The sequence below is a fragment of the Hevea brasiliensis genome, chromosome 5, assembly GCF_030052815.1.
Source record: "Hevea brasiliensis isolate MT/VB/25A 57/8 chromosome 5, ASM3005281v1, whole genome shotgun sequence".
NCBI classification, from domain to species: Eukaryota; Viridiplantae; Streptophyta; class Magnoliopsida; order Malpighiales; family Euphorbiaceae; genus Hevea; species Hevea brasiliensis.
Genome location: NC_079497.1, coordinates 4955348 through 4969986, shown reverse-complemented (window position 1 = coordinate 4969986; position 14639 = coordinate 4955348).

Below are 14639 nucleotides of genomic sequence, written 5' to 3'. Positions count from 1 at the left end.
TGTTATCTCAATGATTATATAAATTGACCACTTTTTATACTCTTTTGATTTTGTATTTGTCCCTATTTCATGTCACATCCGAAATTACCTTTGGGATATTTTGGTGACTTTTTTTTTTTTAACTTTTCACAATTACTCTAGCACTTTTCAAGATGTTTCAATCCTCCAAGCTTTTTTTTTATTATTATTTTTTTTATCATTATTTTTTTTATGTGCACTTAATTGCTAAAATATTATTCTCATAAATAGGTGGTAGTGTTTAGGTTTTGTGGCTAGGTAAATGATTTGGATTCCAAAGAAATTAGAAAATTAAGGTTCAAGGGGGTTTGTAAGGATTGAAATAAAATTAAGGTAGGTTAAGGCTAAATGTGAGGTTTAAAATATGAAGGAATGCCTAAATCATATTCTTATCAAATGCAAGTTAAAAATTTCGCTTTAAAAGATCTAAGATGCTTGTTCTAGGAATGGTGAGACGACAATGACCATTTTCTTCCTTAAAGGCTTATTCAGACACTCAAAAACTCAAAATAACTAATCAGAATCTGTATACCTAGATGAATATATTAATTTTCAGCTATTAAGTAAGAGAAAGAATAATGCTTAAGACTTTGTACCCAATTGGAAATTTTCATTCCACCAACCATCTAAAGGCAAGTTAGATTGCTTGAATAAGTAACTTTTGAAATTCAAAGACTGGTTTAAAAATCCAAAAATTTTAAATGAATAAATGAAATGCATAAATGTATAAATGTATAATCAACCTATATGCAACTAAGTATGCATAACTAAGTATCTGAAGCTATATACAGTGTATATATGTGAATATGTACAAGTATGAATTAATGAATGAGTATGTCACTATATGCAAGTGAAGAGGAAAAATAATTTTTGCAAAAAATTTACCCTCTCCCCCATACTCAGAATGGACATTGTCCTCAATGTTAAAAGATTGCAAGGAATGGGATAATTTGGCTATAAATTCAATGGGTTCTTTCAAATACTGTGCAGAAAATAGGTGGCTAATATGTGCATAAAGAATGGATATGCAAGCCTAAAGTGAATAAGGGGTACCCTGTTTCATAAGTGGTAGCACAACTTGTGCTAAAAATGACACAAGCTGAGATAAGAATTGTTACCTCATTGAAGGTGCAGCCAATTTAATTAAATAAAATTTGGACAGCTGCTGCACTCATTGCAAAAGAAACAGTGGAATGGAATCCATTAAAGCAATTAAACTCAAAAAGTTGAAATAGGGAGGTTAAGCTCAAAAATATAACCATCAAGTGAAATTCCAAAGTAGCATATTAAAAGCAAGTGAGCGAAGCACTAAAGATTCAAAAGAAAAATGTGCTTATGAGTAACTAAAAAAAAAAATACTAAATAAGCAAATGTTTCAAGTAAAAGAAAAGTAACACAAGCAAAATATTAACTAAACAAGTTACTATTAACACTAATTTATTAAGCAACTAAAATAAAGACATGAAATATGTAAACTGAAAATAGAAGCTAGTCAGTCATGAATGATAACTCCTTTGCCCTTGCCATCTGGTGGAGGTGGTGGAGCTTTTGGGAATGGGTTTGATTTAGTTTTTTAGTGGTTTTTTTTTTTTATCATGGGTTAGTGGGCTTTTTAGCATGGGGTTGGTCGCGGGCCCATCCTAGTGAATTGGGTTGTCAACCTGCAAAACAAAATAAATGACACAAGTTAGAACACAAGGATGGAGGTTGTGCCGGAAGTTGTTAAATCTTCTGGTCAAATTGTACCCAGTGAACACAAGCTATGACACAAGCAAAATCGATTGTGCCGCAGGTTGTGAAATATTCTGCTTAAATTGCACCTAGTGAACACAAGCTACAATACAACCAAAATTGATTGTGCCGCAGGTTATGAAATCTGCTGTCCAAATTTGACAAAATTACACAGTACCTGAAAAATTGAAACAAATTAGATTTTAAGTGATTAGACTTTCATAACATGAATTCTAATTGCTCAACCTGTTATGTTCATCAAGCACTCATAAAAAAAAATTTTCAAAGCACCAATTCACACATCCACATTCAAATAATTTTCTTTTTAAATCAAGATGAAAAAGTTTGGAGAAACTTCCTATTAAAATTAATAAAAAGGGCAATGAGTCCTGCAAAATTCACCAGCAAAAAATCAACAATAGAAATATGAAAAGTATAAGGGAACAAATTTAAAACTAAAATTTAAAGCTGAAATTTAAAACTAGAACAAAAATAAAATTTTTAATGCTCATTTGCTTGCAATGAATTGTATCCCATTTGCACAAGAAAATTGAAACAATGTCAAACTCTGAATAAAGAGTATAGAAAAACTTAAAACAAATATATGAAAGAAATAAAGAATCAATGAAAAATTGTGGGTTATGCCCAGAAATGCTAAGTTTAGGTCTTTAACTTGACCTTACTCAATCAAAATTTTATGGAGAATGAGAGAGATAGCAGGTTGCTATCTTCTCAATTAGCTCACCAACTGAATAAAGCCTCAACCTTTGCCCATTTACCTTGAAATTATCAGATTTTTCATCAAAAATTTCCACAGTACCATGAGGGAAAACTTTTACAACTTTAAATGGACCTGACCACCTTGATTTTAATTTTCCTGGAAAAAATTTCAACCTTGAATTGAATAAGAGCACCAAATCTCCTTCTTTGAAGTCCTTTTTCTTGATATGCTTATCATGCCATTTTTTAGTTCTTTCTTTATAGATCCTAGCATTTTTATAAGCATCAAGTCTCAATTCTTCTAACTCATCAAGTTGCAAAAGTCTTTTGTGTCCAGTAGCTTGTAAATCAAAATTGATTGCTCTTATGGCCCAATAAGCTTTATGTTCTAACTCTACGCGCAAATGGCATGATTTCCCAAAAACTAACCTATAAGGTGTAGTTCCTATGGGGGTTTTAAAGGCTGTTCTATATGCCCAAAGAGTGTCATCTAATTTGAAGGACCAATCTTTTCTAGACTTGCTGACAGTTTTCTCCAAGATTTGCTTAAATTCTCTATTTGTGATTTCTACTTGGCCATTTGTTTGAGGGTGATATGGTGTGGCAATCCTATGCTTTACCCCATACTTTCTCATCAATTTTTTAAATTGGTGATTGCAAAAATGGTTACCACTATCACTGATTATGGCATGTGGGGCACCAAATCTGGTCAAAATAAATTTTTTCAGAAATTTCACTACAACTTTTGCATCATTGGTAGGTGTAGCAATAGCTTCTACCCATTTAGATACATAGTCCAGCCCCACCAAGATATATTTATTCCCATAAGAGGATGGAAATGGCCCCATGAAATCAATTTCCCACACATCAAACAATTCAACTTCTATAATAGACTGTTGGGGCATCTCATTTCTCTTGGAAATATTGTCTACCCTTTGACACCTATCACACTTGCTTACAAAGTTTCTCACATGTTTAAACATATTAGGCCAATAGAAACCTGATGTTAAGACTTTTTCAACAGTTTTTGAGACACTACAATAGCCACCATATTTAGAGGAATGACAATGGTAAATAACATCATTTATTTCTTCCTCCGGTATACATCTCCTAATTATTCCATCATTACATCTCCTAAACAAAAGAGGCTCTTCCCCAGAATAAAATTTAACATCATGATGAGTCCCTACCGCAAGTGCACGGGTCGTACAAGTAGTATAGAAAAGATATCGATCCCACGAGGAGTTGTGTTAATGATTGAATTTTTGATATAAAAGGTTGAGTAAATTGAAATATTTTTGAAATTAAAGTAATGAATTGATGGGTAATGGAGTATGAAATCTAAATTTGCAAAATTAATATTCTATTCAACAATGTATTAATTAAACTAAAATTGCATCAAATTGAAATAAGCAAGTTCAAATATGGCAATATTCAAAATGGCAAGTAATTAAATTCGATTAGAAATTAACAATGGTAAAAAGGCGATTCCGGAGTTCGGGATTTCATATTCGAGCTATTTTGGGATTTTAAATTGGTTATCCAATCTTATGAAACTTATGGGTTTTAAGGAGATTAATTCTTAAATCCTTTGAATTCCCTTTCGAGTGAGACAAAGAGTGCCTTAATCAAACTAATCCTACTTTCGTGGAGTTAGAATTAATTAAGACCCATTAAGTTCTTTAATTAATCTGTGAATCCTCTTAATCCTTAGCCTATTTCTAGGTCTAAGTTAATTAAGTCCAATTTCTTGATTATCTATCACAAGGCCTTCTCCTTTCGGTGCTTCAACCATGGATTAAGAACATTACTTAATGGGATCCTACACTAAGCATGTCATTAAGCACACAAGAAATGAATAAAACTCATTAAGACCACAAAATATGGATTACCCAATCAAAATCCACAAAATATCTCAAATATTACAACCCTTACTCCAGAATCAAAGGTAAACTACTCATTATCCATAATGCTTACAAGATATATTGAGTTTAAATGGAAATAAAGCTTTAATCTAAGCTAAGGAATAAGAGATTAAACACTAGAAATGTAGAAAAATGTAAGAAAAGAAAGAAATCTGCAAATCTTGGTTGAAAAATGGTGTGGAAGGTGAAAGTGACTCCTCAAATTCTGCCTCTCTTCTCCCTTTCTTTTCTGCTCCTTCTCCCTTCCCTTAAATGGGAAAATGGGACTATTTATAGCATTTTTCTGACATGGAGCCCTAAAATGGTATGTTCTAGGAGGAATTATTTGAGGGAATCTCCTGCCAGCTCATTAATGAACTCTTTATGGGACTGCATAAGTGGACTGCATAAGTTATGCAGTCCCTTATGCGCTGTTCTCGAGTCACTTATGCGAAACTGCATGACTTGGTGCATAGGTTATGCACAATTCCGTGAAGGTGCATAAGGGAGGCGAGAATGTGCATAAGCTATGCAGTCTCCTTATGCACATTTCGGCTGGTTCTGGAACAGTGATCTTTCTCCTTATGCAGATCTGCATAGCTTATGCGGCAAGTTATGCACAATTTGGTCAATGCATATTTCAGCTTGAAAACTTGTTTTTGACATCTTTGGCTATAGAAGTCACTCCTCAATGGCAAAATTTCTCTTCAGTCCTTCAAAAACACCATTTTTCCTACAAAACAAAGTAAAAATTACAAATTAATCCAAAATTGACAATTATGAAAAACTAACTAAATAACTAATGAAATTAGCTAAAAGTGACTAATAATCAAATAAAATGGCTATGAAATTAAACCTAAATGATTATGCAAAATGTATGCATCAAATACCCCCAAACTCAAGCTTTTGCTTGTCCTCAAGTAAACTTTAAAATGTAATGCAAAATTTTTAGGGGTGCCTTATCCAAAGAGCTATGAAAATTACCTATTAAAGTAACTAAACACACCTTTAGCCATACCAGCAATCCATATACCCATCCTTCAAAATGCAAAGAATTTAATGCTTATCTAAGCTTTCACCGCTTAGCCATCAAGTCAATTATCATTCAAAATCCCCAAACCAACCAATCAAAAGAGAGGGTCATGCTCGAATGGAATTCTAGAACAATCAATAGTCAAAGTGTCTCTATATGGAATGATGGAATTGAATGAATGAATGAATAGTTTTCCAATCCCATAGGCAAATTCCCTACTCCTATCTCCACTAATGTAGCAAGTACTATCAAGAGATCAAAGGTCTTTTTAGGGATGTAATGGGGCCATGGGATTCAAAAAGAGGCTAAGAAGAAAGATGGGTAAAAAGTATTCAAAGCATGAGAATATTTTCAATTTTGAAACATAAGGTACATTTCTTATTTTATTATATTTTTTTTCTTTTTTTTTAATATTTATATGGGAGAGAGAAATATACAATGAGGATTGTCAAGTGCTAGCATAATTTACAAAACACATAAAAATGGAGGGACATTTTGATACTTTAAACTTGTATCTTGCATTTTCTTTTGATGATTGTCCCTAAAAATGCCACCCCCAAACTCATTCCTTTTAATACTTTGGGTGGATTTCTTTCAATTTGAATGACAATAATGAAAAACACATATTCTAGCACTTTTACAAGATGACAAGCATTTCTTCTCCCTTTTATTGTATATATTTTTTTCTCTTTTCTTTTCTTTTTCTCTCTTTTTTTATGTACCTAATATTCAATTATCCTCATGAAAATGGTTGGAGTGTTTGGTTCATTGGCTAGGTAGCAATAAGGGTTTCAAGAAAAATTAGGAATAAAAAGGTTCAAAGGGGTTTGCAAGGGTTAATTTTAATTAGGAAAAAGGCCAAAGGTTTAAAATGAGAAGGTTTTAATCAAAGAATGCCTAATCATCTCTCTTTTCAAGTACAAGCTGGTATTTCGCCTTGAAAGGTTTAGAAAATTTGTTCTAGGATTGGTGAGACATCATTTGACTACCTTATATCCAATAACTCCCTCTAAGCATTCCAATCTCCAAAGGACTAGTTGGGTGGCTTTTTGGCTAAGAAGATATAGGCAAGGGATAGACACTTCAAAACCTTGCACTTTTTAGGAAACTTTCAATCCACAAACCAAACTAAAAGGTGAGTCAAATCACTCTCATAAGCACATTTTCAATACTCAAGGGATTTGGCAAAAGATTTTAATGCATGATGCATGATTCCTAAAAATGAGTAATGCATTAACTAAATGGAGGAAGTCTATTTGTATGCAATGTGTACAATTTCTAAGTGATGTATAATGTGTGTGTAAATGTGTTATGTATATGTATGTGTGGATGTATATGTAAAATATTTACAATATATGTAAATGAAATGGGATGAGATGTTCCTATACTCAAAATGTGAAAAATGAAGCAAAAATCAAAATGTGCACCCCCAAACTCAAAATTAGACATTGTCCTCAATGTCTCAAGTAGTGTATTATAAAAACTCAAAGCAAAGGGAATAACTAGGATTAATGAAATTTAAGAGCAAAAAGAAAGAGTTACCTGGTATAGAGCAGATGAGAATTCAAGATATAATGGGGATGCATAAGAAGCTGCACAGGTTATGCAGAGTAAAGTGCTATCCAAAACAGGTGCATAAGTAGGGTGCATAAGCCGTGTGGTTCTGCATGAGTGGCAATAAGGACTGCACAGGCTATGCAAAATATTTGCATAAAGGGGATACAACCTGTGCAGTTCTGCATAAGTAGCAGAAAGGGTTGCACAGGCTATGCAAAATATTTGCATGAGGAAATTCATAGCCTGTGCAGTGTATACAAAAGCTGCTGCATGGGAATTGGCAAAGGGAAATGTACAACCAGCAGTAGAAGCATTAAAATATATGCAGAGTATGGGCAAATATATACAAAAGGGGAATAAGTGCAATGAAAATCAAAGAAGACTAATGTAATAGCTATCCAATAAAACTTCAAGAAACACAGAATTTAAAACAAACCAATTCAAAAGAAACATAATTCAAAGCAAACTATAAATGTATGAACATATTTACAAAGAAAAGGTCCTACAAGATTGAACAAAAGTAAAACAGAAGCTAATCTAGTTCTATTGTTTTGCCCTTGTCCAATGATGTTGCTAAGGGCTGGTGGCTTCACTACTGTCTAAATGATGGTGGAGGAGGTGATGGAGGTGGGGTGGCATGCCCGTAAAGATCATGAGTTGCTTCACCATTTCCTTCCATTCTGTTTGCTTGTCCCTGGTTTCCATGTCAAGGTCAAATAGGTGATCATGAGGATCCTTGAGGGTATCAAGGCCAGTGTCAATCTTCCTATCCACAAAGTATATATCATCACTAAGCTGTCAAGATAGGTGAATAAGGCTTTAGTGTTGAATGCGAGAGGAGTCGTGGATGAGGAAGGTTCACCAGAGGAGGTATGGGTGAGCAGGCTTTGGGATGTCTGTCCAGCCGAGGGCTGGGGTAGGTGTAGTAGGGTGCTGTGGGACTGATGGGAAAGGTTGGGTTTCTGGTTGTGCAATGGGCTCAGTTTCTACTGCAGGTTGGGCAGTATCAAAATAGGACAAATTGAACCCTGTTTTGGTTAAGTGTGCAGTATCAAAATATAAAGTGTCCACAAGTGCTGGTATTGAGTGCTCTGCAGGATTGAACCCAAAATGCTTGGCTATGACAGTGATGAGCCCACCCAAAACAATGTCACCTATGGATTTGGTGGCAATATGCAGCACATGCTCACAAAAGAAATAACCAGGAGAAACCTTAACTTTGTGAAATGCACACCATAACATAAATAGTTCAGATTTTCCCACAGCACCAGAACTAGTCCCTCTGCCCAATATGGTGCTAGCAATCAGCCTATGAATAAATCTAAGTGCAGGGTCAAGTATTTGGGATGTTTTTGATCTTCCAACAGAGAAAGTTTGAGGTTGGTTTGTGATGATTCTCCAAAATTGGGCAGCATTCCAAATGCCCTTGTTGGCTACCTCTACTCTAGTATGTGGTACTCTAAATAACCCATCAATTGCAAAACCAAAAATGCTATGAAATTGGTCCAATGACAGCTCTTTATTTTGCCCCAAGCATCTAAATTTCATAATTGGTTTATGGTCTACATCATGCAATTTAAGGGTAGCAGAGAATGAAGAAATAAACTCCAAAACTAGAGTTGGATAAACTATCTCCTGCTTATGCACAAATTCCATCCAACCCATACCGTCAAGATATGCAACTACATTGTCAAATAAACCAAGAGATTGTAGAGAATCAGCAGATATATACCTAGTGGGTTGTACCCTTCTATCCTTGAGTCACTTAAAAGCTGCTTTTTGAATTGTATCAGGAAGAGGCCAGGGTAGCTTTGATACATGTGAGGCTGCCGAAATTGTCTTTTTGCTGGAAGAGGGTGTAGAGGCTGGAGCTTTTGGCTTTTTGGGTGGCGGTTCCGACAATGGGGTGGGTGGGTCTTTGCGTTTGGACAGAGGAGGGGCAGAGGACATGGGTCGCACAGATTTTGACCGGATTTTACGTTTGTACGTGGTTGGGGGAGGTGGTGGAGGTGTCGCTTGTGGAGGAGAATTGGGAGTGGGGGGTATTGTTGACAATGGCGAGACTTCGAGAGGAGAAGCTGGACGGGAATGGGGAGGCGACTCCATTGCCGAGAGAGAGAATGGAGAGATAATGGCGGAAATGAAAATGTAGGGGGGGGTTTAGGGTTTACGTGGTGAAAGTGCTAGTGGAGAAGAAGGGAGAGAGACGGTGAAAATGCCGGAAGAAATGGAGGTTGAAGGACGGTCGTGGGTGGAAGAGTTGGAAAGTGGAGGTGGGAGTTTTGTTTGCCGAAAAGGAATTTGATTTGAATCGGGTTTGTAAAAGATTGCATAAGTGAAAAATGAGTTATGCATAACCTGTGCACTCTTTTATACATGTTTCAGAATGATTTGAACTTCAGGGAAATAGCTTATGCACAAGTGCATAGGTCATGCACTGTCCTTATGCACTATTCGGCAGGTATTAAAATCTTAGGTTGGTGGTCATGCAGTTGTGCATAAGTCATGCACCTTCCTTATGCATGTTTCGGTGACCCTTGAAATTTTAAGGAGTGAAGTCATGTGGGAGTGCATAAGTTATGCACTCCCCTTATGCACCTCTCGGCAGAATTTGTTTTTCAGAAAATCGGGTCATGCAGAAGTGCATAGGTCATGCACTCTGCTCATGCACTCTTCGGCAATTTTTGGAATTTGGGTTGGTGGTCTTGCAGATGTGCATAAGTCATGCACTCTGCTTATGCACCCCTCGGTGGGTTTTGAGATTCAGAGTATGAGGTCATGCAGAAGTGCATAAGCTATGCACTCTGCTTATGCATGTCTCGGCAGCTTTTGGAATTCAGAGTCTTTGGTTATGCAGAAGTGCATAAGTCATGCACTCTGCTTATGCACCCCTCGGCAAGTTTGGTTTTTCTGGGTTTCTGGTCATGCAGAAGTGCATAAGCTATGCACTCTGCTTATGCACCCCTCGGCAGGTTTGGAGATTCTGAGTTTTTGGTCATGCGGAAGTACATAAGTTATGCACTCTGCTTATGCAGACTTCGGCAGAGAGAGAAAATGAAGAATTTGAAGTTATGCAAATGTGCATAGGTCATGCACTCTTCTTATGCAGGTTTCGAAAGATGTGATATTTGACAAAATTAGGCTATGCAGAGTTGCATAAGTTCTGCACTCTCCTTATGCACTTGCAATAAAGGTGAAAAATGGCAAGAATTGTGGTTATGCAGGATTGCATAAGCTATGCAGTTGCTTATGCACATTTTAACAAGATTAAGATTGCAATGGAACATGATTTGCAAGTGTGAAAAATACCCTAGAATGAAGAAATATAATTCCATGAAGCATAAACCATGAGAAATTTTCAACAAAAACACATCAATATATACAAAGTTCATCAAAAATGCATCACACAAGCATGTAAAAATGGATCCTACATAAAAGACTTTTGAGAACTATGCCATTTTGACTCAAATTCTGCAAATCAACATTTAGCACATAAAACTCCATAAAATCTGCATAAAGTTGCATCTAACCACAAATGAGAAATGAACTCTCCAAGTTTTGCCAAGAGAATGCAATATTTCTACCTTGAATCCTACAACCCAAATAATCTCAAAACTACAAAGATGACCAACTTACCACCATATTAACATTAAAGGCACATATACTTAAAAGTTACACACCCAACCTCGCCAAGAACATAAGCCATCTGCTGCAAACACCCTTTTTGCTGCAGATTCATTTTTTTCTCCCTGCAAAAACCAGATTGCAGCTCAAGTACAGAATCTATCTGCTGCAGATTGCACTTTGCCTCTGCATAAACCAGATTGCAGCTTCTGCACAGGTTATGCAGCAAAAACCAATCAGTTCTTTTGAAGGACAAAATTTTCAAGTTAAGAATCACTTCCCCAACAGTTCACTAGCCTTTCTTTATTGAAATACATCTACAAGGGACAAGATTTAACAATGTCAAAAATTGAATTTGGGGAGATTTAAGATAAAAACAAAATCAATGAAAATGAAAGTAAATTAGCAAAAGCAAAATAAAAGGACTTGGGATGCCTCCCAAGAGGGCTAATTTATAGTCCTTGGCTGGACTCTTCATGAATTTCACTGAAAAGAGGTGAGGGATTGGAGAGCTTGTAACAGCTTGCTCCTATTATTGGGTCTCCAGTTATGTAATGTTTCAATCTATGCCCATTAACTTTAAAATTCCCAGACTTTTCACTCCAAATTTCAATTGCTCCATAAGGGAAAACCTTAGAAACTCTATATGGACCAGTCCACCTTGACTTGAGTTTTCCAGGGAACAATTTCAATCTTGAGTTGAACAATAAAACTAAATCACCTTCTTTGAATTCCTTTTTCCTCAGATGCTTATCATGCCAAACTTTAGTTCTTTCTTTGTAAATACGGGCACTTTCATAAGCATCCATCCTCAATTCCTCAAGCTCATTAAGTTGTAACAACCTTTTCTCACCAGCTTGCTTAAGATCAAAATTCAAGGTTTGAATGGCCCAATATGCTCTATGTTCTAGTTCCACAGGTAAATGACAAGACTTACCATACACCAACCTAAAGGGAGTAGTTCCTATAGGGGTTTTGTAGGCAGTCCTATATGCCCATAAAGCATCATCTAGTTTGATAGATCAATCTTTCCGAGAATTGTTCACTGTTTTCTCCAAAATATGCTTGAGCTCTCTGTTAGAAATTTCAACTTGTCCTAAAGTTTGAGGGTGATATGGGGTAGCTATCTTGTGCACTACACCATACTTCCTCATTAAGCTCTCAAATTGCTTATTGCAAAAATGGGAACCCCCATCACTAATTATAGCCCTAGGAGCTCCAAATCTGCTCAAGACAAATTTCTTCAAGAATTTCACTACCATTCTAGCATCATTAGTTGGAGTTGCAATAGCTTCCACCCACTTTGACACATAGTCAACCCCAACTAAGATGTATCTATTACCATATGAAGGAGGGAATGGCCCCATAAAATCTATTCCCCAAACATCAAATAATTCCACTTCAAGAATATTATTTAGGGGCATTTGATCTCTTTTTGACAAATTTCCACTCCTTTGACATTTATCACAATCCGACACAAATTTCCTCACATCCTTAAAAAGATTTGGCCAAAAGAAACCAACTTGCAAAATTTTACTAGCTGTTTTAGAGATTCCAAAATGTCCTCCATAATCAGAAGCGTGGCAATGATGCATAATACTCTGTATCTCCTCTTCAGGAATACATCTTCTAATTAGACCATCACAACATCTCCTAAAGAGTAAAGGATCATCCCATCTATAAAATTTCACCTCATGCAAAAACTTTTTCTTTTGTTGCCATGTCATACCTAGAGGTAAAACTCCACAAGATGGATAATTCACAATGTCTGCATACCAAGGTAGTTTAGCAACAAGAGAGAAAAGTTGTTCATCCAAGAAAAACTCATCAATAGGGATTTCATCTAATTCTTCATCATCCAATTTCAGTCTACTAAGGTTATCAGCAACTACATTTTCAGCTCCCTTCTTATCTCTAATCTCTAAGTCAAACTCTTGTAGCATCAGAATCCACCTAATGAGTCTAGGCTTAGCCTCCTTTTTACGGAGCAAATACCTGATGGCTGCATGATCTGAAAATATAACCACCTTTGAGTCAATAATGTAAGGTCTGAACTTTTCCAATGCAAAGACAATTGCTAAAAATTCCTTTTCAGTTGTTGCATAATTTGTTTGAGCCTCATCCAGTGTTCTACTAGCATAATAAATAGCATAAGCCTTTTTGTCCTTTCTTTGACCAAGAACAGCCCCAATTGCATAGTTGCTAGCATCACACATAATTTCAAAAGGTAGGCTCCAATCAGGTGGTTGCATGATTGGTGCAGTGATAAGAGCTTGCTTCAACCTGCAAAAGGCATCCAAACACTCTTGGTCAAATACAAATGGTGTGTCATTACTTAACAAATTAGACAAAGGTTTGGCTATTTTAGAAAAATCCTTGATAAAGCGTCTGTAGAACCCGGCATGTCCTAGGAAACTTCGAATTCCCTTGACATTGGTAGGAGGAGCCATCTTCTCTATCACTTCAACTTTGGCTTTATCAACCTCTATTCCTCTGTTAGACACCAAATGTCCAAGCGCTATCCCTTCCTGGACCATGAAATGACACTTTTCCCAATTTAACACAAGGTCAGTATCTGCACATCGCTGCAAAACTTTAGAAAGGTTAGCCAAGCATATGTCAAATGAAGATCCATAAACAGAAAAATCGTCCATAAAAACCTCCATTATGTCTTCAATGAAATCTGAGAAGATTGCCATCATGCACCTTTGAAAAGTGGCTGGTGCATTACACAACCCAAATGGCATCCTCCTATAAGCAAAGGTTCCATATGGACAAGTAAAAGTGGTTTTCTCTTGATCATTTGGATGGATAGGGATTTGGAAAAAACCTGAATATCCATCTAAATAGCAAAAGTAAGAATGCCTAGCTAGTCTTTCCAACATTTGATCAATGAAGGGAAGTGGAAAATGATCTTTTCTAGAGGCAACATTTAGTTTTCTGTAATCTATGCACATTCGCCAACTAGTCACTGTTCTGGTGGGAATTAATTCATTATTTTCATTTTTGACAACTGTCATTCCACCCTTTTTTGGGACAACATGTACTAGGCTCACCCATCATGCGAGATGGGATATATGATCCCTGCATCAAGCAACTTCAAAATTTCCTTTTTAACAACTTCTTTCATAATTGGGTTCAACCTCCTCTGATGTTCAATAGATGGCTTACAATTTTCTTCCAAAATGATTCTATGCATGCAAAAGTGTGGGCTTATTCCCTTAATGTCATCTATGGTGTATCCTAAGACTTTCCTAAATTGTCTCAACACTCTTAACAACTTATCAGCCTCTAAAGTACTCAAATTTGCATTTACAATTACTGGATAAGTGTTATTAGTGCCAAGAAATTCATACCTGAGCTGAGAAGGAAGTTGCTTAAGTTCTACCTTAGGTGCATCTTCTTCCTTGAATGATGGTTGCTTAGTTTCTGCTTTTTCCTTTTGTGTGAGTTAAAAAACTGGAGCAGAAATGAATGGTGGACTACCCTCTAAGTGTTGAGCATATGCAGCTACATGAGGGTTGTCATAGTCTATGCCTCCTCCATGAACCAAACAATTTTCAAGTGGATCTTCTGGATATTTCTTTCTGAAATGTTCTTCAACCAGCTCATCAATAATATCAATTCTCAAGCAAGTATCAGCTTCAGAATGATGCTTCTTCATAGTGTTATTAATATTGAAAACCAATTGCTCTTCACCAACCCTAAGAGTCAGCTTTTCTCCCTTAACATCAATCAATGCTCCTGCTGTAGCTAGAAAGGGTCTTCCCAAGATAATTGGGATATTAAAATCTTCCTCCATGTCCAAGATGACAAAGTCAACAGGTATGTAAAACTTCCCAACCTTCAGAGGCACATTCTCCAAAATCCCTTCAGGATACTTAATCGACCTGTCAGCTAACTGAAGAGAAATGTGGGTTGGTTTAAGATCTCCCATATTGAGCTTTTCATAAATGGAGAGGGGCATAAGGCTAACACTAGCCCCTAAATCACATAAAGCTTTTGTAGAACATGATTCCCCTATGTGGCATGGAATTGAAAAACTCCCTGGA